This window comes from Parus major, chromosome 3, assembly GCF_001522545.3.
Source record: "Parus major isolate Abel chromosome 3, Parus_major1.1, whole genome shotgun sequence".
Lineage (NCBI taxonomy): Eukaryota > Metazoa > Chordata > Aves > Passeriformes > Paridae > Parus > Parus major.
The window spans coordinates 6,537,436-6,558,381 of record NC_031770.1 but is presented as its reverse complement, the minus strand read 5'-3'; the positions used below and the strand labels follow the sequence as shown (position 1 = coordinate 6,558,381).

General features: G+C 39.6%; 1 protein-coding gene across 5 annotated transcripts in view; it reads right to left on the bottom strand.

Annotated features, from left to right (window-relative positions):
- Window positions 1–20,946, bottom strand: part of MACROD2 (mono-ADP ribosylhydrolase 2) — an 850,223-nt gene that overhangs the window by 719,879 nt on the left and 109,398 nt on the right. The gene's annotated exons all lie outside the window — the stretch shown is intronic.

Below are 20,946 nucleotides of genomic sequence, written 5' to 3'. Positions count from 1 at the left end.
TAGCTACCATACTGATGTAAATGTTTTTATAGGATCCAATTAAGACACGGCAGTGTTGCTTTGCCTTTTAAGTTCTGTTCAATGCTTTATCCCTGTCTCATATCCTTCACCCTCTCACTTCTAAGGAAAAATTCATATTAGCTTGCTTTTACTTCTTGACACAAGAACCATTTTCAGCTTGATGCAAAAAGTGAAGAGCTGAAGCTTTCAAGGGGAGGGCTCAGTTAGCAATTTTCTGTTCCCATCCAACCTTCAGACCAACTTGCACAGAGGGGGGAAGAGACAACATGGGACAGCAGATCTCGAGGTTATGGTTGACCTTCCTGGGATTCTGAAAATGAGAGATGGGATGCTCCAGAGGCTTTGGCTGGCTAGGCATGGCCACTGCTGCTTTGTATAATGAGTACCTGACTTACTTGCAATTAGGGGACAACCCCAACTTTCAATTCTTCAGAGAACAACCAAGTTACGATATAATACCCATAACTTTAGTTATTTACTAAGTGCCTTCTCACCATAACCACTTATTAACCTATTTTTTTTACTTACCAGGTGCCTTTTTTCCCCTGCATACACAAAACACTTTCCATGAAGGGTAATTCCCTTTTCCTTTCCTCAATTTCATTTTCTACATTGGCTTTTTCTTCAAACTAAGTATTATCTTCAAAGTACACAGGTTTACTTATCTATCATTTCAGCCTGATGCCCTAAAATAACATATATACTAATAAATCTTCATAAAATGCAAATGGCCAACCGATTCATCAACTGACTGCACTGCTTTGTTCATGATTATTTAAGCAGTTTTCAATACATTGCAGACTGTCAAACAGTACTCAACAGTAATTTATTTTTCAGGACGCTTACTTCATGTGATGCATACAAAAGGCTGGGATTCACTTAGACTCCTCTATGTTCTTTGTGTAAAACTTTTAATATTCTCAAAAAGTTTTTTCTCCGGCAATGCCTGATTATTTCAACTCATCACACTTACCGCTCACATCTCCATTATCCTCTGGCTTCTTTGTTTTCCCTTCCCAAAAGGGAATAATTTAGTTGGATACTAAAGACAGTTAGTGCTTCATAAAAAAAATAAGGATAGTTTCTCCACTGTTCACCAGACCTGAAATATGAATCCCCACTGTTCCCTTTGCTTTCCTCCAACAGGATCAGGCTAAGATGTGATTCTGCAGGTAAGTGCAGTAATTGTATGAAATGAACTAATTTCTTACCAAGTCGATGATACTTTGTCACCCAAACATGTCACTTACTACAGGGAATAATTTTTCCACCCAGCAAAGGCTTAAGTGTGTCGACAGCTTCTTCATCGCTTTCTAATTGCCTTTGCTTCTTTCTCACTGAAGGCTGATCAAACCCAGTTCCAATCTTGGCTCTATACCAAGACTTTCCATAGCACTGGCTAAAGCATCTTTACTTCTTCAGCTGGAGAGTGAGGATAAAACACCCCATGTTCACACACCCCATGTCTGTGTGTGCCTTACCAAACAATTAATGCCTGCACCCTTGCCTGTGCCAGCCTCCTGCTCCATTCCTGGCACTACTTGTTTATTTGTGTTCTGCTTCAAAAATCCTTTTCTTTTCTCCTTAGTTTTTTTTCCCCCCCTTCCTTTGCATTAATTTGTTTTGCTTCTAAAATGGAATGTAACAGCTGGTTAGTAGTTCATAGCTCATTCATAGTTTATTCACCTTTTGTTGCTCTACATTTTAGCTCTCCTTATTTAAATGAGCATTATGTGCTGGGATTTTAGCATTAAATAAATGCTTTTCTGCCCAGTTTCACCTCTTAGGAGTTCCAAACCCATGAAATACGCTATAAACAAAGACCTACAACAGAACATATAAAGCAGCACTTAGAAATCCAGTTTGCCAGTGATGGATTAGGGATTTACATTCTCAAACTACCAAATACAGTGGTCTCCTTGACCACCCAGCTACGGTGATTTATATGCAGTGACAGATTAAGCAGTCTTCCTGGTTACATATCATTAGTGGAAATCAAAGTCGTGTCAGATATTGATGGTAATACCTTTCAAAGGTACATTACTGGCCAAGCTTTATGAGCAGCTTTCACATTAATTATTCAGTGAACAACAATGCTTAAAATATATGCATATATATACTCTTGGATCCTTGGACTATATTCATCACTGATGATTTTGAAGGAATGGAAAATGAACTCAAAGCTAACCTGCACATGGAAGCAGCAAGTTCAGGCTTCTCAATTTATAGATTCACTATTTTAAGTCCATTATATTAAAATGCAGTAAGACATCTCAACTGCAAAAGCAAAAACTCCTAAATATCTAACTCTAGGGTTAAATAAACACAACTCTTTTTCTTTGGGTGCTGCAAACCTATTCAAATCACTGACCAAAAAAAAAAAAAGAAAAACATTTAAGTATTTAAACTTCCATTTAAAGGCATGCAGTCATTCTGGGTTGTTATTGTACGTTATCAATACGCTATTGATTAAAACTAATCTATTATAGGCACAGAGCAATCCAGTGTTGATGCTTATTTTAAAATCAAGAAGTGATGAAAGCAATTTTCATAGCCCATTTTAAACTTTCACTCAAAACATGTAGGTTAATGGAAGTTAATATAAACAGCATGGAACAGAAGGACTAAAATCTGATGAGAAACAATCAGAATAATTTGGTCTGCCAGCTGAAAGGATACACATGTACAACTAAATTGAACTTTGTTTATGCCTTTTGATTTTCAAGAGTTCTCTAAGATGATTACCCTATCTCCAGTTCTATCAAGGGAAAAACACCTCCCTCTTTCTGAATCTGCTTCTAAATCAACTTTTTAAATATTATTTTTACAATATTAGGTATGTCACACTATTTAGTTTCTGCTCTAAACATCTGTAAAAAAAAATGTACCTCCCACAACTCCTTGCCTGCTCCTGACTTTCTCTACATCTGCTACTATTATTTTTATAGTCTCTGATTTGTTCTGGCCATTTTTTGATGTAAACAAGACTAGGGGAAGCCCCTTTTTGTTTCTTCTCTCATATACTTTTGAGAAATGGGATCATAATTACAGTGCCAAACCATTTATGCAGCTGCAAGTAGTACTCCTGGGCACTTCAAAAGAGTTCTTGACCAAAAAGAAATCTCAGATGCTTTATAAAAATAAAAATGTTCACTATGAATGGAATTAAAATGAAACATTACCTAAGTAGGGGTGCATAGTAAATTATGAGATTTAATACAGGAAAATAGCAAGGCCTCCATAAGCAGCCTTCATTATGCTAGTGTTTATATTAAAAAAGCTGCTTTTTACCCTTAAGCACTTGTTTCATTCTGTACACAAATTACATCCACTCTGCCAGACACCATTTATAATGGCAGACAATCAGATCAGACACAACACTCAAGGGTTTCTATAAACTTCACATTAAAAAGGCAGCATGTCAGTAGATTTGGCTACTACAGGTTTCGTCCCCCATCATTTAATTCCCATTTGTCTTAAATTGGTAAATGGCTTAAAAGTCACTGAACACAAGTCACTCACATAACCACACCACACATGCAATGTTCCAACCTCCAGTTTTAGTAAATCACCTTGAAAAAGCTGCTTCTGTGCCACTTTTGAAGTCCTGGGAATATACTCCACATTGGCAAGTTTTCATTACAAGCTTCCCAAATAAATTTTTTGAGACACAAAAATGGTGAAAACTTCAGTTCAACAGGTTTATTTTGATGCAGTGATGTGGACAGCAGTGGTTTGTTATACACTGTGTTGAAAAAGAAAAAACCCACAGTACTTGATAGCACACAGTTATCAGAAGTTACTTAATTATCATACATGAAAATTGTTTTTCAGGAGTAGACTGCAATTCACTGCAAGTTGTGCTTGGGCACATTTTGCACAGTAAGGTTAGCATAAAACAAATTATCCTGGAAAATAATTATATTATTCAGTAATTTTTTTACAGTTCCCTTTCTGAATCTTCATGTTGAGCCTCCACTTATCCACGTTTTTTATTAAGAAAATGGATACCTAATCTAATAATACCCCAGGCACGAGCGGCTTCATGAATTGTAAAAGTTAAAACTGGAAGAATTATATCTCTCATAAATCAGAGCTCCTCTATTAACATCAGGAAAGGATTGTGGAAATTTCCATCCCTATCAAGCACTGCCCTGAAAGAAACCAGACCTTTGACGTGACTAGCACAGGCTGCCCTCAAGACCATCAGGAAGAAGAATTACTTTCAGATAGGGGAAGACGTGGGCCAGAACAGTGCCTTGAGTTTCACCAGGAATGAAAGCTCCGATGCAGGGATGAGTGGAGGAGCAACGCTTTGGAGCACAAAGAAAATTCATGGAACTCCTAAAAGTGGCTGCAAACGAAAGGGCTCTGGATGTTCAAAGCAGGGAAAGCAAGCTCTGCTGTCGGTCATTCCAAGGGATCTCTGGAGCTGGACAAAGGGAGTCCCTTTCTGCAGAGGTTTTGCAAAGGCACTGCCAGCTCTCGTGCTGTGGCTGAAGCTAGTGAAGGATATAGGTGCTTAATGGATACAAAAAATCTATCAGAACATGTGGCTACAACATCTGTCAAAACATTTGAATTAAAACCTACCAGAATTCACTAATAAACTGGCAAATTCCTTTGATGTTGGTGGGGTTTTTGGAAGGATATGGCATGAAAATTTGTAGCCAGAGATTCTAATACATTTTTTACTATTCTAGCATTTGTTTAACCAGGTTTACAATTAGTTTATTATATCCAAATATTCTGCATCCAGCAGAGAATCACTGTCCATCTGTTAAGGAGATAGAAGCCCCTCTAACACACTTCACGAATAGGACATGGAAACTGAGGCTAACTTTTGTCTGCTGCAGCGTTACAGAATAATAATTCCATTTGAGATGCAGTTCCTAACGATTCAGACAGGCCAATAAAGCACACACAGTAAGGCTCTAGAAGCCAAGGGATCTTAAGTTGCATCATCAATGTCTAAATCAACACATCTACAAAATGACAAACACATTTTCCCACATCACAAAGCACATTTTGAGAGCTGGCTAGCTCAAAGTGTGGGGTGGATTTTTTTTTTTTTCATCTTTTTTAATTATGTGGTTCTGTCAATCACATAAAATTCCCTCAAAATAATGACCATAAAGAAATAGTGTCATTAGTAATCATTGAAGGATCACAGGCAAATGGAACCCCAGCAACAGTATCTGACAGCTCCCAGGGGATACAAGTGCTGTCAGTCCAGAACCTGCCACATTTAGAAGTCCCTTAGCTGAGCTGTTCTACCGATAAAGAACTGAAAGGTGCAGAGAGCTGTGAGGAAACAAGTGGAAGAGTTTCCTACAGAAAGTTTGCAGCAGCTGCTTTTTCACCTTGAATCAGAATATCTTTGTCTGGAAACAGCTCTCTCCCAGTCCTGGTATGGCAGCTGTACAAGGACCAGCAGTGCCTCACTCCTTCGGTACCCAGTGCTCTATCCATGATTTACCACAAATGTGAATTGTTGGTGCTCTGCCCTGGTTCTTGTGTAGTCACACCCCCTCTCCCACTTGGTTCCATGCCACAGACCCAGCTGCAGTATTTAGTATATCCAGGTATGCCACACACATGGAACTCCTCAGTTTTCCCAAGGCCAAGACAAACTCACTCTTTACGAGAAATATTCTTCAAAAATATCAGTTAACTTCTTAAATGCAGCTGACATGTGAAAGTCTCAAAAACCCTAATAAGCTTGAAAAAATTTATACAACAGAAGGCTTAGGGGTGACATTCCCAGTATCCGAAGAGAGTCTGCAAGAAAGATGGAGAGGGATTATGTGTTGGTTTTAAATTAATTGATATTTAGTAAGAAAGAAGAGCACAGACTGACAGGACAAGGGGGAATAGATCCAAATGGACAGAGAGTAGGTTTAGATTAGATATTAAGAAAAAATTATTTACTGTGAGGGTGGCACTGAAACAGGCTGTCCAGAGACGTTGTGGATGATCCATCTCTGGAACTGTTTGAGGTCAGGCTGAAAAGGGCTTTGAGCAACCCAGTCTAGTGGAAAGTGTTCCTGTCGGTGGCAGGAGGTTGGAACTGGATGATTGTTAAGTTAAGGTCCCTTCCAACCCAAAACTTTCCATGCATGACTCTGCATTGATGGAATCAAAACTTACTTCAGGTGAAAAAGCAGGTTCAAAACTAGCAACTTCTCACAAGGGAGGATGTGAGTATCAGTGAAACAATTTGGACTGGTGGAGAAGGCCACCTCTGAACACAAGAAATGGGGCAGCACTTAATTCAAGTACTAGATTAGTGCTCTGAGGAAGAAAAGGAAACTTTGCACTTGGCCAAGGGAATGAGAAAGCTATAGAGAAAGAGGCTATAATATACCCTACAAGGCCGGAAAAGTAATACCAGAAAATAAGGAGCTTCTTTTTTCATCTCACAGCAACAACAAAAAAAAATATTTAAACCTGATTAGAGTGGTCTAATCTTCATTAGTATTAGAATAACAACAACACTGCACTCTCAGAACTTCAGCTGAAGGGAACAGAATCTGTTAAATATCAAATACAAAGATAAAAAAGGCTTATTAAAAGGATCCAAAAAGCTAACAGTGCACCTTTCAGAGGCATAAGTAATATATTAAAGACTCTGAAAAAACATAAATATTTGTTTGTTATGCCCTTGATACAGCCCAATAGAATAAAACCCAACAGATCAGCATTTATTTTGCTGACCATTGGGTGTCCAAATTCTCCTCCTGCAATTAATTCCAGAGGATTGAAGAGGAAATACTACACAGTTCTGCCAGTCACAAAGTTGCAATGCAGCACCAGGTAACAAAGTCCTCTGCAGGACTGACAATATTCTTCCATCCAGCAGCATCAGGACACTGTTGCAGAAAGGCTCTGACTCCCCTCTTCATCTAAATTAGTTTTACATCAACAGCTCCTACTTCCCTGCTGTCAGCTACCCAATGATGAATTGATAATGCATTTTGATGAAGGACAGTGTACACATATAATAAAAAAATATTGATGTTGCTTCCATACTTCAGGACATAAGTTTTTCTTCTTTTTATTCAGTTTATAGACCTACACAAGCCATTAGCTGGATTTCCATTTCAAGAATAAATTCATGGTTCACACAGATTTCAAAATCAGAAGCTTGCTGAAGATACTGGGATATAGTGCATGTGAAAGTGCTTTGCTAGGGTTTGGGGGCTTTTCAGTTTATTTTTGGGGTTTTTTTAACTACCATAGCAATGATGTCAAGTCACCCAGAGCTTCTCGTTTTTGTGCAATATGCATCACTCTCTGAAAAAAGTGCAATAGTGCAGGTGTGCAAGTAATAAGATCTTATAAAGGAAAAACATTCTTGCCTGTAAAGTAAAATGATCAAACAGCTACTTAGTCCTGTTGAATTCTGATACAAACGGGCTACGTGAGACCGAACCACCAAGGCCTATTCCATAAGGAACCCGTTTAAGTCATCAAGTGAGCCATATTTCCTTTTTTAATTTAAAAAGTTTCATTATCTAGAGGAAGAATGAAGATATGTTTTTAATATCTGACTATTACATGTATGAAGAAGGGCTTTTATTAATAACTACCAGGAAACAGGCACGCCAACCACAGATCTCTTGGTTTCACCTCACCACTGTGGAGGAAAGCGCATGTCTTTCATCAAGAATTGCAATATATTCTTCCATCTTACTGTTTTACATCCTCTCTGAGGCTTTTAACCACTGGACTGAATCCTGGACAAAGGAATCGGATGCCCAGAACGAAAGGCACAAGGGAGCAGCAGCTATTTATCCCCCCTTTGCAATATTCTTCTGACAGTGTGAAGCGAAGCAGCCGCCGCCGGTGCCCACCACCGCTCGATATTGAAGGCAGCGGAAAGGACCTTTCCATCAGATGTCTCCAAAGATCCTCCTATTAGCAAGACTTAAGGAGGCCTTTGTCATCTCAAATATGCTCAGCTGCTCACCGCATGGCGAAGCAGTGTAAGAACCATTTAAAGATGTGTCTGACATCATTAATCTATTTGCCCTCTGACCTGCGGAGCTGAACTGTAACTATGGTGACTAAAGCTTGACCTTACTACGCTGAGAAACTTTAAAGCTCGGTAGTATTTTGGGTCACATTGTTAGGATGAACAAAGGAATAAAGAAGAAATGTGACAGTTTCCTGGGAATTAAGGTCAGCAGGTCAATTGCCCTAAAGCTTTATTGTTATATGATAAGCAAGACTAGCTGACATAATTTTTCAGCAATTAGAATTTAAAAAACCAAAACAAAACAAAACAAAAAAAAATCTAGAGCTTTTGTTGTCTGAAGTAGAAAATTGGTCTTTGTAAAAGCAATATGTAGCCCATCACTGAGCAGCCTTCCCTGTACCATTCACAGCACAAACACTGGGAAAAATGGGCAGTAGTATCATTTTCACATTCTCATATCAGATTTATTGTTAATTCAAGGTTTGGGGGGCGTGTGAAATGTGCTTATTAATGAGTTTCTGGAATTGCATTTGCTAAAATTGTCACTGGTTTCCATCCTCCCTTTTCAAATGATTCATGAAAGTAGGTGGGAATAAGCAGCCCAAATACACTGATTTGGAACATCTGTGTAAAAGCAGCATATGTCTTAGGCTGGGAATAAATACAGTATAGGGGCTTGTCCTAACTAAATGCTATGACAAATACCAATCCAAATATTTACATTCTATAAAATTAGGCTTACTAACACTGTTTATACAATTAGGTAGTGTGAAGCAGTTTTCACTTTAATCATGCATCAGCAAAATTCATAGGTGTCTCCTCCATTTTATTATGGTTTCTAATTTATTCAATAAAATTATTCTGCATAAGAATTAACTAATTTCAAGCATATTTTTTAAGCCTAAAAGTTTTTCAAATTTTAGGTATTCCAACCCATACCATGCAGGACCACAAATTAACAGGTTGTGTATTGATTTATCCTGTTAGTTTTTTTTAATTTATCACATCTTTACTGAAGAAAAACTATTGTAATGCAAAAGTGCGGCACAGACTGTGCATAACACGCCAGTTTAGCTGAGCATATCATCCACAAAAGTATAAAGTGTGTGAAGGAAAAAGCATGAAAAGGAAAGTTTGTGAAGCAGTGTCTTCTTTCACAGTGGGAAAAATAAACAAATCTCAACATAGTGTTTTGGGGTTCTCCACAATTAGTATATTTTATTTAATTATTTAATAATTATGTAAGTGGATGCTAAACAGTGGCACTTGCTCATTAAGAAACATTAAAGAAGTATAGAAGTACAGTGCAGGGCAGAAGTACCAGTTCAAGCTTCTTATGACTATTAAAGAACACAAAAGCAAAATTCCAGGCACCCTGCAAGGTAGTCCTTTCTGCTTTTCTTTTTTCTTAATACTCCAGATGTGCCTGAGAAATAGAATTCTACAAAACTGCTTTTAAAAGGTCTGTAGACTGCCAGTCTGACCAAAAAGCATGGCTAAAATCATGCCAAAGTGTGAATGTCATCAGTAAAGAATTCAAATTTTGTTTAATTCTTTTTTATTCTGAATTTGTGCTGTTGGTCGAGGACAAACTGAAGCAATTACTGCTGCAGCTGTATCCATCCTGTGACAAAATGTTAATGGCTCTAGAAAAGCACCAGGAAAGCTCTAAAGAAGGAATCCAAACCTTCCAAAACCTAGAAAATTTGTTGCAGAAGAATGTAATTAATACACATCCAACAGCAAGGTAGGGGTGATTTACCAGCAGCCATCAAACCCCAGAATATGTGACAATTCTCATCACACAGATTACTCATCTTGCTGACAATGTCCAACACCACTGCCACCAGGCAGACCACAAACTGGAACAGGTTTTAACTGGCAGTGTGGAGGATGAGCATGCAACAGTTCATATTTAAGATATGCAGCAGACTCTTCACCTTGGAAGACAGGATGCCTTTTGAAGCTGTGCCTGTGACAGCTGTGATACCAAAAAATAGTGTCAGGAGGTTATTTGGGCCCCATTATGCAGAAGGTCACTTTAAATGCCATAATGGCACACCAGGCTATTTTCATCTTCTCTCAACTTGATACAAAACATTTAAGAGTCAAAATCCATTTGCTCTCAATAAACTATCCTTTTGAAATCACTGTATTTTAGTATTGTTTTAAAAACAATGACAAGCTGACAAACTTGCCAGCTTACTGTGTAAACCCACACTGCTGAAACTTGGCACACAGGGGGGCATTCTCAGGTGCCACACTCCCATTACCCACTCATGAACGATTAATTACTCTGGAAGTCAAAAGAGACCTTGGTAAACTTCTAAAACCTCAACAGTTATTACTTTCTATAGAAGGGAACCCCATCTGAAGTCATACATTGAAGTGCTACTGAGTTGGCACAGAAATGGATTAAAGCCAGGAAATTCTAAGTTTAAGCTGACTCGCCATCCTTAGCACACTCTATTGTCCTTTATCCCTAAAATTTAATTAAACCTCAGTCCTGACCAGTTGTAATAAGTAGTACAGAAAACTGATTATCGGAATTGCTTTCCTCTGACGGTCTATTGTGCTAGACTTCCTCTCTGCAAAATACAAAAGACCCTATGTACATTTTTCTTTCTCTGTGAAAAGAGGGCTGAAAAAAAAAAAAAAAATCCAGTCTGAACTTTTATTTAGTTGCCAATTGTGCTGTGGAATGAAACTAAGCATTTTCTTTTAAAAGCTGATTCAAATTCAGTACTTAATCATGCCATAGCAGAGCAAAAGCAGCAACAAATTATTTTACAATTACATTAGAAATTCTTCTACAAGATTTTGTTTTCAGTCACTTCTAATCTTTCAATAGCTGCTGTTTCTAGGACTGATATTTTCCTAACAGCATTTGTGCCTGCAACTAGCTGCTCTGATCAGAAACATTTGGAATGTAAGGAAAATATGTATGTGCATATGTGTGCAGAGCACAGACAGGGAGAAAAGCAGTCACATTTGATTATTAAACAAGCTCTAGAAGCCATAAAATATTTCCTTCATTCTTCTATGCGTTTTCTTTTTCCTTATTCTAGGAGATTATTTACTCCTGTACTAACCAATTTGTTTTCTCTCCTGCAGACCACTGCAATATACTATTACAAAGTAATGGTTTTAAAATTTAAAATGCTATGAACTCCACTTCAAATAACAGACCCAAAACACAGGCCTCAAGTGCCTACACAAAAGCAGACTTACCACTAACTGGATGGATGACTAAGCCATCCAGAAAAAAGGTAAAAGAGCTGGCAGGCCACAGGACACACAAATTGAGAGCCCAGGTTTTAAAATTCCTCTTTGTCTGCAGTGCTCCCCCTCTTACCCAGAAAAAGTCAGATGACTTGAAGATATCAAATAACATCTGTTTTCTAAACAACACACTAATGCCTACAAAATTTATAACACCCACTTTTGAAACAATACAGAAGACAGCTCAGTCTGCAAATCCAAAAACTTTAAAGGAATCTTAATTAGCAATTTCAAAAAGATGCCTATAATCCAGGCAGCATATCACTGCCACGAGATGAAATAAAAAATACGCATGCAAAGCTATCCATGGTATTATATGGATATCCAACAGAATTTGAAAGCCTTTGGGTTAAAACTATTAAACTTGTAGAGCTTCAAAGTGGAAAGGTACAACCCTTCACAGGCCAGCAACAGGTCAGTGCCTGTTGCAGCGATGCCTCATGGTAAATGACTCCTGGTTTGGCTGCCACAGCTGCCTTCATTCCCATCTACCTCTGCTTCTTGCCGCGAACACAACACAGCAACGTGTTTGCTCACCAAAATGAAAATTCAAATCCCTACCGTGTCCTCCTGGCTCTCTGACCCAGCTTAGGTAAATATGTTTTCTCAGTACACAGCATTCTACAGATTGGGGTACCATAGCAAAGGGCAAACTGACATTCTCTATGATTCTGCACAGCATTCCTGGGTTTACAGAGGTACAGTGATGTTTTCCCAGCAGTCACTCCAAAAGCAGCTAATGGTCAATGTTAATAACTTCTCTTCATCTCTAAGAAGGGAATGAACCCAAACAACCCTAGGATGAGAAGGCAGGTAGACTTCAGAGCTGGCTACAAAGGATTAACAATCATAGATTCCCAGATTATGCTGAGTTGGAAAGGACACATTGGCATCACCGAGTCCAGCTCCTGGCCCTGCACAGCACATCTCAAGAATCTCACCATGTGCCTAAGAGCACTGTGCAAATGCTTCTGGAGCTCTGTCAGGCTTGGTGCTGCGACCACCTCCCTGGGGAGCCTGTTCACTACACACCCACACCGTGGGTAAAAAACCCCTTCCTGATACTCAATCTAAACCTCCCCTAACTCAGCTTCATTCTATTTCCTCGAGTCACTGGTCACAAGAGTGAAGAGATCCTGCCCTGTCTTTGGCAGCACCCACTGCTCAGGGACTCCCAGAATAAGCTGCACGTCTCATCAATAGCTACATGAGACTGTTTCTACTTGAAACCTTAAGTAACGCAAGCACCACATTGCGAGAGCAAAGGGTTGCTACAGTCACGACAAAATGAACAGCTGCCACACAATTTGATGAAAGTGCCAGTTTCCATGCCAATACCACAATCCTTTCAATAAGGCGTTTGGCCAACATATTAAAATCCTTAGACCATCGGGAAAACAACAAAGTAATTCCACAGTAACAGCCCCAGCATGTTATGGCATCTATTGTTATTAAAAATACAGTAGATGTAAAATTACAGGTTACAGGAGGAGATGAGTAGTTTTTTTTTTTAGTTTCAGAAATTGAAAAGCAAAGAAGAGAAATGTTTTTGTAGTAATATGACAGGCGACATAAACCGTAAGAAATTTGACAGCTGCATATGCCAAACTCGTACATTTACTAAGAACATGTCTGTACGAGACCTCTGAGGCAGAAGTTCACAGATGCAGCATTGAAGTCAGTTTTGAACGGCGATGGTGGGTGCAAAACCGTAACTAGCAGGCAGCAGGGCTTTGCAGTTGTTCTGCAGGCAGCTCAGAACGGTGAAGTAAATAAACAAATAAGAGAAACTGAGCCAGCAGCAATTTGTGACGTGCCGTGTGGCTGGCTGTCATTCAGAGCTGGCTCATCTGCTCTTCGAGTGGATGGATTTGACTTGAAACCGTTCCATGCACACATACACAGGAAGTTTCCATTAAATCCATGGAGACTAAATAGAGCACCTAATGACCTAAAACTTGTCTTTTCACCTGTCTAAAAAGCATACCTGCAGTACAGTTAAAGCTGACCACAAAAGGCAACTTCAGCTCCACAGTGCAGCGACCAAATTGATCCAACAACCAAAGTGCCGTGGAACAGGATGGTCCCACAGGCACCAGCACTTGTCTGGCTCCATCATGAGCTGCATGGAAAAGCAGCACCAGCAAAACATATCACATTCTGTGAGGAAGTCTGCATTTTTGGCAGCTGAGCTGACTAAAGGCCTGCCCAAACACAAGCTGATGCAAAAGCGGAGATGGGGCTGCCCTCTGCGGCAGCAGCCAACCAGATGTATTGCACAGACCCATTTTTAGATGCTCTTGCCTGGAGTACTGAGGACCTGAACTCAATAACCTGAATCCCTTCCGTTATGTGCTTCTAGGCTCCACTGCATGCACAGAGCACAGAGAGCACAGAGCTGACCCGGCACAGGCTCAAAATGATTGTGGCTGAACAATCCATAGCAATCACGACTTGTTCGCTAAAGAATTTACAATTGCAATCAGAACCTCTCTACAACCCCTGGGAAAAATGATCAAGAAGAAATGAAATAGGCTTTGTTATATCCACGAACAATAATGTAAAATAACATCAACTAGAAATAAAGACAAATACTAGGCAGGCTAACAACAAATGGAGTTTTCATTTCTCACTGGGGCTATTTTTAGATGCATTCATATTTAAATATGAAGGTAATTTCCCAGTGCAGCTGTTAACAGCTCTTCCTGAGCTTCTCCTGCAGTTTGGGTGTTGCATCTGCTGGCATTTGCAAGGCAAACTTTTGGTTTCAGTGCATTATAACTACAAAAGCAGATGTTTCAAGTATCACCTTCAAAAATCATACTTTGCATCTCAGGGGGTACTATGGTCAATTTATTTGCAAAAGATTTGAGGTTTTATGTACAAAACTATGTTGCTATTGTAACAAGCATCTTGCATGGTTTTTAATCTACCTGAAGACACACTGAGGTACGTATCAGGTGAACAAAACCTATAAATGATGTGCTAGTTTGGGCTGCTGGTGGTTTGAGAAATGCATGATTTTAAAGAATCATTGCTAAGGTCAAGTACTACTCCAGTTTTAATGAGGGATTGTGTCTGCTTCTCTCATTCAAATGAAGATTTCGTATTTTCTTCGTCAATAAGTGGTAATTAAATAGTTCTCACACATTCTACTGTATCCGAAAGCCTGCTTATGTGGAGAGATACAGTAATGCTTTAATTAGGACTACAGACACATCATATTTGATTCAGATCATGGGTCCAGCTAGCCCTGTCAATACCTCCACCACACAGCTTTTGCTTTCACAGCAATGTGCAAAACTGAGATTTTGTAAAAATACCCTAAGATTACAAATAGATTTATATTCTGGTTTTAAAACACATCTAGAGTACCAAGCCAAATGAAAAGCCAAACCACTCAGGAGGGTGTATCACTGATCTTTCTACCCATGGCATCACTTACATTGTAATGGACTGTGCTACAGGCCTTGTGCTTAACCTGCTGTCCTGGCAGAGCTAGGCCTGCCTTTGACATTTTTTACAAAAGGCAGTGGAGATGAAGCCTGGCATTAATGTCACAAACCTTCAGTGAAAAGCAGTGAGGTTTAGGTGGAGAAGCAGGTGGAAGAGTAGTGGTAAAGCAGCTTTCAAAATCTTTTGCCCACCAATGAATTGGACACAAAGCCACTACAGTGTAGACCACTCTCAGAGGAGACAAAAACACACTCAGCTTTATATGTGAAAGGCAGGAGTGTGGTTCTCTTATTTGTAAGGTGAGAGGAGAAACAAGGAATTCAAAGAAAGAGTCAGACTGTGTTCTTCACCAACAAAGCTGCTGTTGTCACCTTCACAGGCAAGTCAACTCTCTTACGTGCTGCACATCACGCACAGCTCCATCCATCCCGAGGTCAGCCAAAATGCCTTTGTTTTCCTGAGTCACAGAGCTGAAGGTCTCTTATGGGTTCCTACAGGTAACTTCCCTTTAGGACTCCCAACAGTACCCTGAAGGCCTTGGGACTGGCAGCAGCAATTAGTGTGCGTTCACCAAAGGCCTAAGAACAAAACCTTTGAGGAAGGAGATTAAAGACGGATTAAGGAAGGGGGGAGGAAAAAATGAAAATGAGGAACACTGCTCCAGATACAAAGCTTGAAATGAATTTCAGATTCCAATTCCCATGAAAATTCAGCCTCTTACCACTTCAGTGAACTTCATCCTCAGCAGCAGCAAGTCATACCCACTAAATAATGTATGTCCATCACCTGCTCAAAGTAATTCCCAGGTCTCAGGCCTTCTCCTCACTTCCCTGCTTACGAGCAATTCTGGGCAGACACCTGGTGAGGGAGAGCTTCTCTTACTCCTCAGTGTCCCTAGTCATTCCAGGTGTTGGAACTGGGTGAAAACTGAAGGAGGACTGCCCTAGGAATACCTAGAAAACCCACCAACATGAATGAATGTGTTTCTGAGACTCAAAGGAAAAAGGCTGCCTCTGCTGAGCACACCAGTGCTTTAGGAATGAGATCTCCTTCGCATTTGAGGTAAAATCTAAATAAAATTTCACAGGTAAAAAGTAAAATCACCATTAATAATGTACTACTAGGAAAGGAAATGGGAGAGAACACACACATATGCCTTACAACTTTTTTTTTTTTTTCCTGTTTAGCTTCAAGGATCTTTCCACAGCGCATTCAGCCAGCAGATGCTGAAAACACGCCAGCGCCCACACCAATTCACACAGATGGTGCTGGTGGGGTTCAGCCTCGTACAAAACTTACTTGTCTTCTCAACCAAGATAAAGTTTCTGCATGTGTGTCCTTTTCCTGAGTCAGAATTTCATCACTACATTTCTCATGGCCAGGGAAATTTCAAAATTCCTGTTAACTCACTTTTAATGACCATATCAACCCATAACTTTCTGCCAACCCTATTAACTGCTGTTGTGCAAAGCCATTCCAGAAACAGCCTCTCTTGCTGAACAGAAGAAGACAGAATAATAACCCCTGCTCACGACTAAATAAATCTGTTCAGACAATGTAAACTTAGTCCTTCCTGAGAATAAACACTTTTGAGTTATTCATATATTCAACGCTGGCACAGTCTTTCGTAATTTCAAACCCAGGTATTACACAAGCAAATCAGCAAATGCACAGACTCCGGCTCATTGCTAGATGCTAACACAGACTAGACACAAACAACTGGGGTGGTGCATTTGGCCAAAATAGTGTGCTAATGCTTTGATTTGATTTGCCTGCAAAGCAGGGGGTGTACATTTTTGTAGAGATTACAGATCACCGCCTAATGCCTTCAGCAGCACTGTATCCCCATACACTTGCTTTGAGTTTACCAAGAATGCTAAATATTCAAACTGAGGAACTCATACATTATACAAGTGCAGAAAACTTGGCTACTGTAATTTTACCAGATTAGACCTAAGTGAAACTGCTCAACCAATAGGAGGAGGAAAGAAAACAGGAAACTCTCTAACATGTAAAAGGGGCCAAAGAAGGACAGTGAGGGAGAGAAAAGAGTTCAGCAGAAGCAGCTTCTGCCGGCTGCATAAGAAGCTGGAATGTGAATGTTCCCATGTGGGTTGATGTGTGGAGAAACAACTGTTGGGCACTGCGGGAGGAGGAGAGGAGGTGGGTAAGAGGCAGGGCGTATGCAGAAAGCCTGGCAGAGGGAGGCCGAGTGCAGAGAGAGGAAAGACAAAGGCGGAAAATCCTCTGGGGCTATCAGGAAGTAAAAACAAAGAGAAAGGACCAGAAGAACTATTTTCACGGCCTGCAAATAGACTTGGGAGAAAGCATGTGACTTTCAAGCTTCCAGAATAAACCTATGAAGAACTGACATTTATGAAAACTGCATATGAAAAGATAACAAGAAACATGAATTTTGCCCGACTGACTGTCTGACCAGTATCTAAACAGGCAAGAGCAGAAGCAGCAATGAGTTCCAACATTAACAGGCAAAACAGGAACATGGACAGAAAGGACTCATCCACCCCAAGCCCCTTCTTAGCAAGCCCCAAATCACCCCTGCCTTGCATATCTCTCTCCCCTTGAAGGCTCCTTCTGGGCAACTGTTGCATAAGCAGCAAACAAAGCTCCAAGAAAGAGCCCAAGACCAAAATTGCACCAGATTTTTTTTTTTTTTCTGCCATTTCAGAAGGTTTCAGGTTGGTTGGTTTTTTTTAGTGTATTTCTGTACTACTGGAACTCTTTATATAGAGGCAGGTGTAAAAATGCATTTACCACTTTGTTCAGCTCAGTACAGGCCTCATCCATAAAAATGTGAATTTGCAAATGCAGAACTACCCTGAGGGCAGAACAGCAGGTTTTTTCCTTCACAAGATTCTTCCTCACACATACAACTAGACATTACTAACAATCTCAGTTAAGGTTTTCAAGGTTGTTTTGGAGGAACACTCTTTTTCCTCCTTTTAACACACTTTCAAAGCCACATCAAGCGAAAGGAAAGTCTATTCTGTTCTGACAGCATTGCTTACTTCGTCAAGTAAGCAAGAAAAAACTCCATGTTCTTCATAGCTGTGAAGGAGTTAGCACTGTTTCTCCTAAAAATGTTGTCATGATGGCTTCATGATTTGACATCTAACAAATAAGAGGAAATTGATACAAATATCAACTTTAAGCATTAGGAGCAAGCTTTCCTGGAATGGACAGCTTTCTTTACCCATTGCAGTATGTCCACTAAATAATAAAAAATAAATACCTTACTCAAAGGCTTTGCAATTTCAAGTACCCTATTAAGTTACTTAATTTTGCTGTCCATAGCACATGATCTCACAAGCAAAGCTGTTTATTTGCCTTAGGGAAAATACAGATGTGATTGCATCACTGGTGTTTCTGAATTGACAGGGCTTTTCCCTGGGGCTGTTTAGGAGAGCTGGAAAGAAGAATGGGGAGAAAGCATGGAGAGAAGAGGGAGGAATGGCAGAAAATACAGGTGCAGAGGTCTAACCTCCTGGCCTTTACAGAGAGACAAAATAACCACAATTACAACTATTATCTCTCACATTCCTCTGGTAGGGGAAAAGAAAGAAGCACACTTGAGCCCACCTGATTTTAAATGAGTATTTAGACTCTTCATACCTTTCTAGCTCTGCTGTGGACTGTCTTGCATGATTACACTCCCATTTTTGTTGCATTTGATACAGAGCTGTTGCACCAACTTTGACAAGGTACTCTATGTACATGTACAATGCTGAAAGCTGAATTTGACAGATATTCATACTTGGAAGGAATATATCCAAAACTGGATTCTAATTCAAAAATGGTTCCAACCACTTAAAGACTAAAATCTAATAGGAAATGCAGTATATATCTACTGAGAAACTCTACTTAGTGAGTATCAGGAAATCTTAGAGAACATGTATCATACTGAAGTTCACATATCGTAGTGTCCTCTTTCCTTACATGTCTCTACAAATCAGCCTATGCCTAACTTGGATTTGGGACAGCTTGCTTTGGAAAATCAATATAACCTCATAAAAGCCTGAAGCTAAAACCCACTAACACTCATTTCAGCTTATTCCACTGAATACCAAGCTCTTATTCTCAGCTCTATCTGACAGAAATCTGTCCTTGAGATGCTCAACGAAGCAAGGGTTCAGTTTTGATTCTTGAAGACAGACAGCCCTCTCCTTCACTGAGGATGAGTGATCTCAGATTCAATTTCACTTCCCAATCAAGGTGTTTGGTTATTCAATATTTCATAAATGTCCTGCCTGGAAATGTCTGTGACGGGAACCTGATCTACAGCAGGACAAAGGATATCCAAAAAGCCTGTCAAGTCACAGGGAGAGTCATTCGGGTCAACCCTTGGCTGAGGGAGTTCCCAGAACTTCAATTGTTATCACACCATCAGGATGTTCAGGGAAAGAAAAAAAAAAAAAAAAAAGAAAAAAAAGGCATCATCATTACCACATTGACCTAATAGCACCCTACAAGAGCTATAAACTTGTGTTATAAACTTGCAGTAAAATTCTGTGAAAGACATTATGTAGCGTGAGTACTCTGAATTTCCCACCCGACACCTTTTAAACCCTCTCAGCCCATGAAGCATTAACAAGATTACCATGTCTTCCAAAAGGTAATTTCCCTGTAGGGCTGACAAGAACTTTAATCTCAGTGTCATGAGCATGAATTAATTCTATAAACAAAATACAAGTAAAACACTATTTTAACTTAGAAATTCAATTAAAATCTTTCATTATATTCCTAGGCTTTGGCACAGCAGTGTTAAATATTCATATTTTTATTCCCAACATATGAGTAACTCCATCCTTATCAACAGAACTTCTCCATCCTCCTGGAATTGAAGACACCTTGAATTCCTAAATTTTAAGAAAAAAAATGGAGAACGTGGTCAAGATGTCCATGTACAAGAGGTTTTTTGACAAGAGTATTTTAAAGGCTACCCACATTCTTAAGAAGTATATTTATGGACTTTACATAAAAGAATACAGTCAAAAATCTGCTTGCAACAGCACATTAAAGACCTTTCAGTGCTCCAGAGCAGCTGTGACCTGGTAAAATCTAATTATTTTTCACATGCCCTTTGGAATTCTCTAGGAATATGTACTGTAATTTCTAACCAGTGCCATAAGCACTGGGCCAGCCTTGGAATTAAGCTGAGAGATAGCTGGATGAGTACCATATACATCTTTTATAAGCATCCCACAGATCTGTGTTAAGGCTTAGCAACATGGCACAGCAACATAACCCTGGAATCTGTTAACTAATACAGCTAAGTCAGGCATGAAAAATACCAAATACACAACGTTTTTGAAAAATACTACTATCATCTTAAAAGAATCTCAGTAAAAAAAAAAAAGTCAACAGGATAGCTGCAGCATTTCCAAACTCTTAGCATTTCCACAGCTCGCTATTCTGTGCCACATGATGGGACAGGGGCATGCTGCAGTACCAGATGTATCGCTGTTCATGTAATACATGCACATATGTATCCATATGCCTCTAATGTGCTAGATGTGCATCAAGATGTATATGCAATACAGCTGATTATTCTGAGCTGGTTAGGGCACAGCTCACTGCCAGGACTATCAATACAGACAGTTGCACCTTAACCTGAAGTCAATTTATTATTAGATTTTACTCTCCTCAGGGAAAGATTAGAATTGAAGTGACAGCGAAAAAATCCTTTTCCTTCTTTATCAAGGAAAATCAATGCCGATTTTTTTTTTAATTAGCAGAATAAATATAGCACAAATGTAACATTTTGCACATCTAAGTATCAAATCCATCAAGCAGCATTCAAAAATTTATTAAAAACCTCTTGAAAAAGGATGAGATTTGACACTTGCAAGTTTGTCTGGTTTTGTTTGTGAGAAAAGATATCAACAGCAATTGAAGTAGTCAAACATTACACAGAAGGTGCACCTATGTGGCAGTTTCCATAGGATTTACAGAAATCAAACCCGCTTTGAAATCACTGGAGCTTGGCGCTGCAGTCTTCTGATACCAACAAGAAGTGCAACTGGAGGATAACCGGGATCAGCAGAGACAGTTTTCAGGAGTCTGCCTTCCCCCAGACATTGGCTCTCTGCTGGAGAACATGCTGGTCAAAACCCTGCATGAGGTGGCCAAAATCACTTGTGCATGGCTAATGAAGAGAACGAGAACAGGACGCTCAGGAAGGCAGC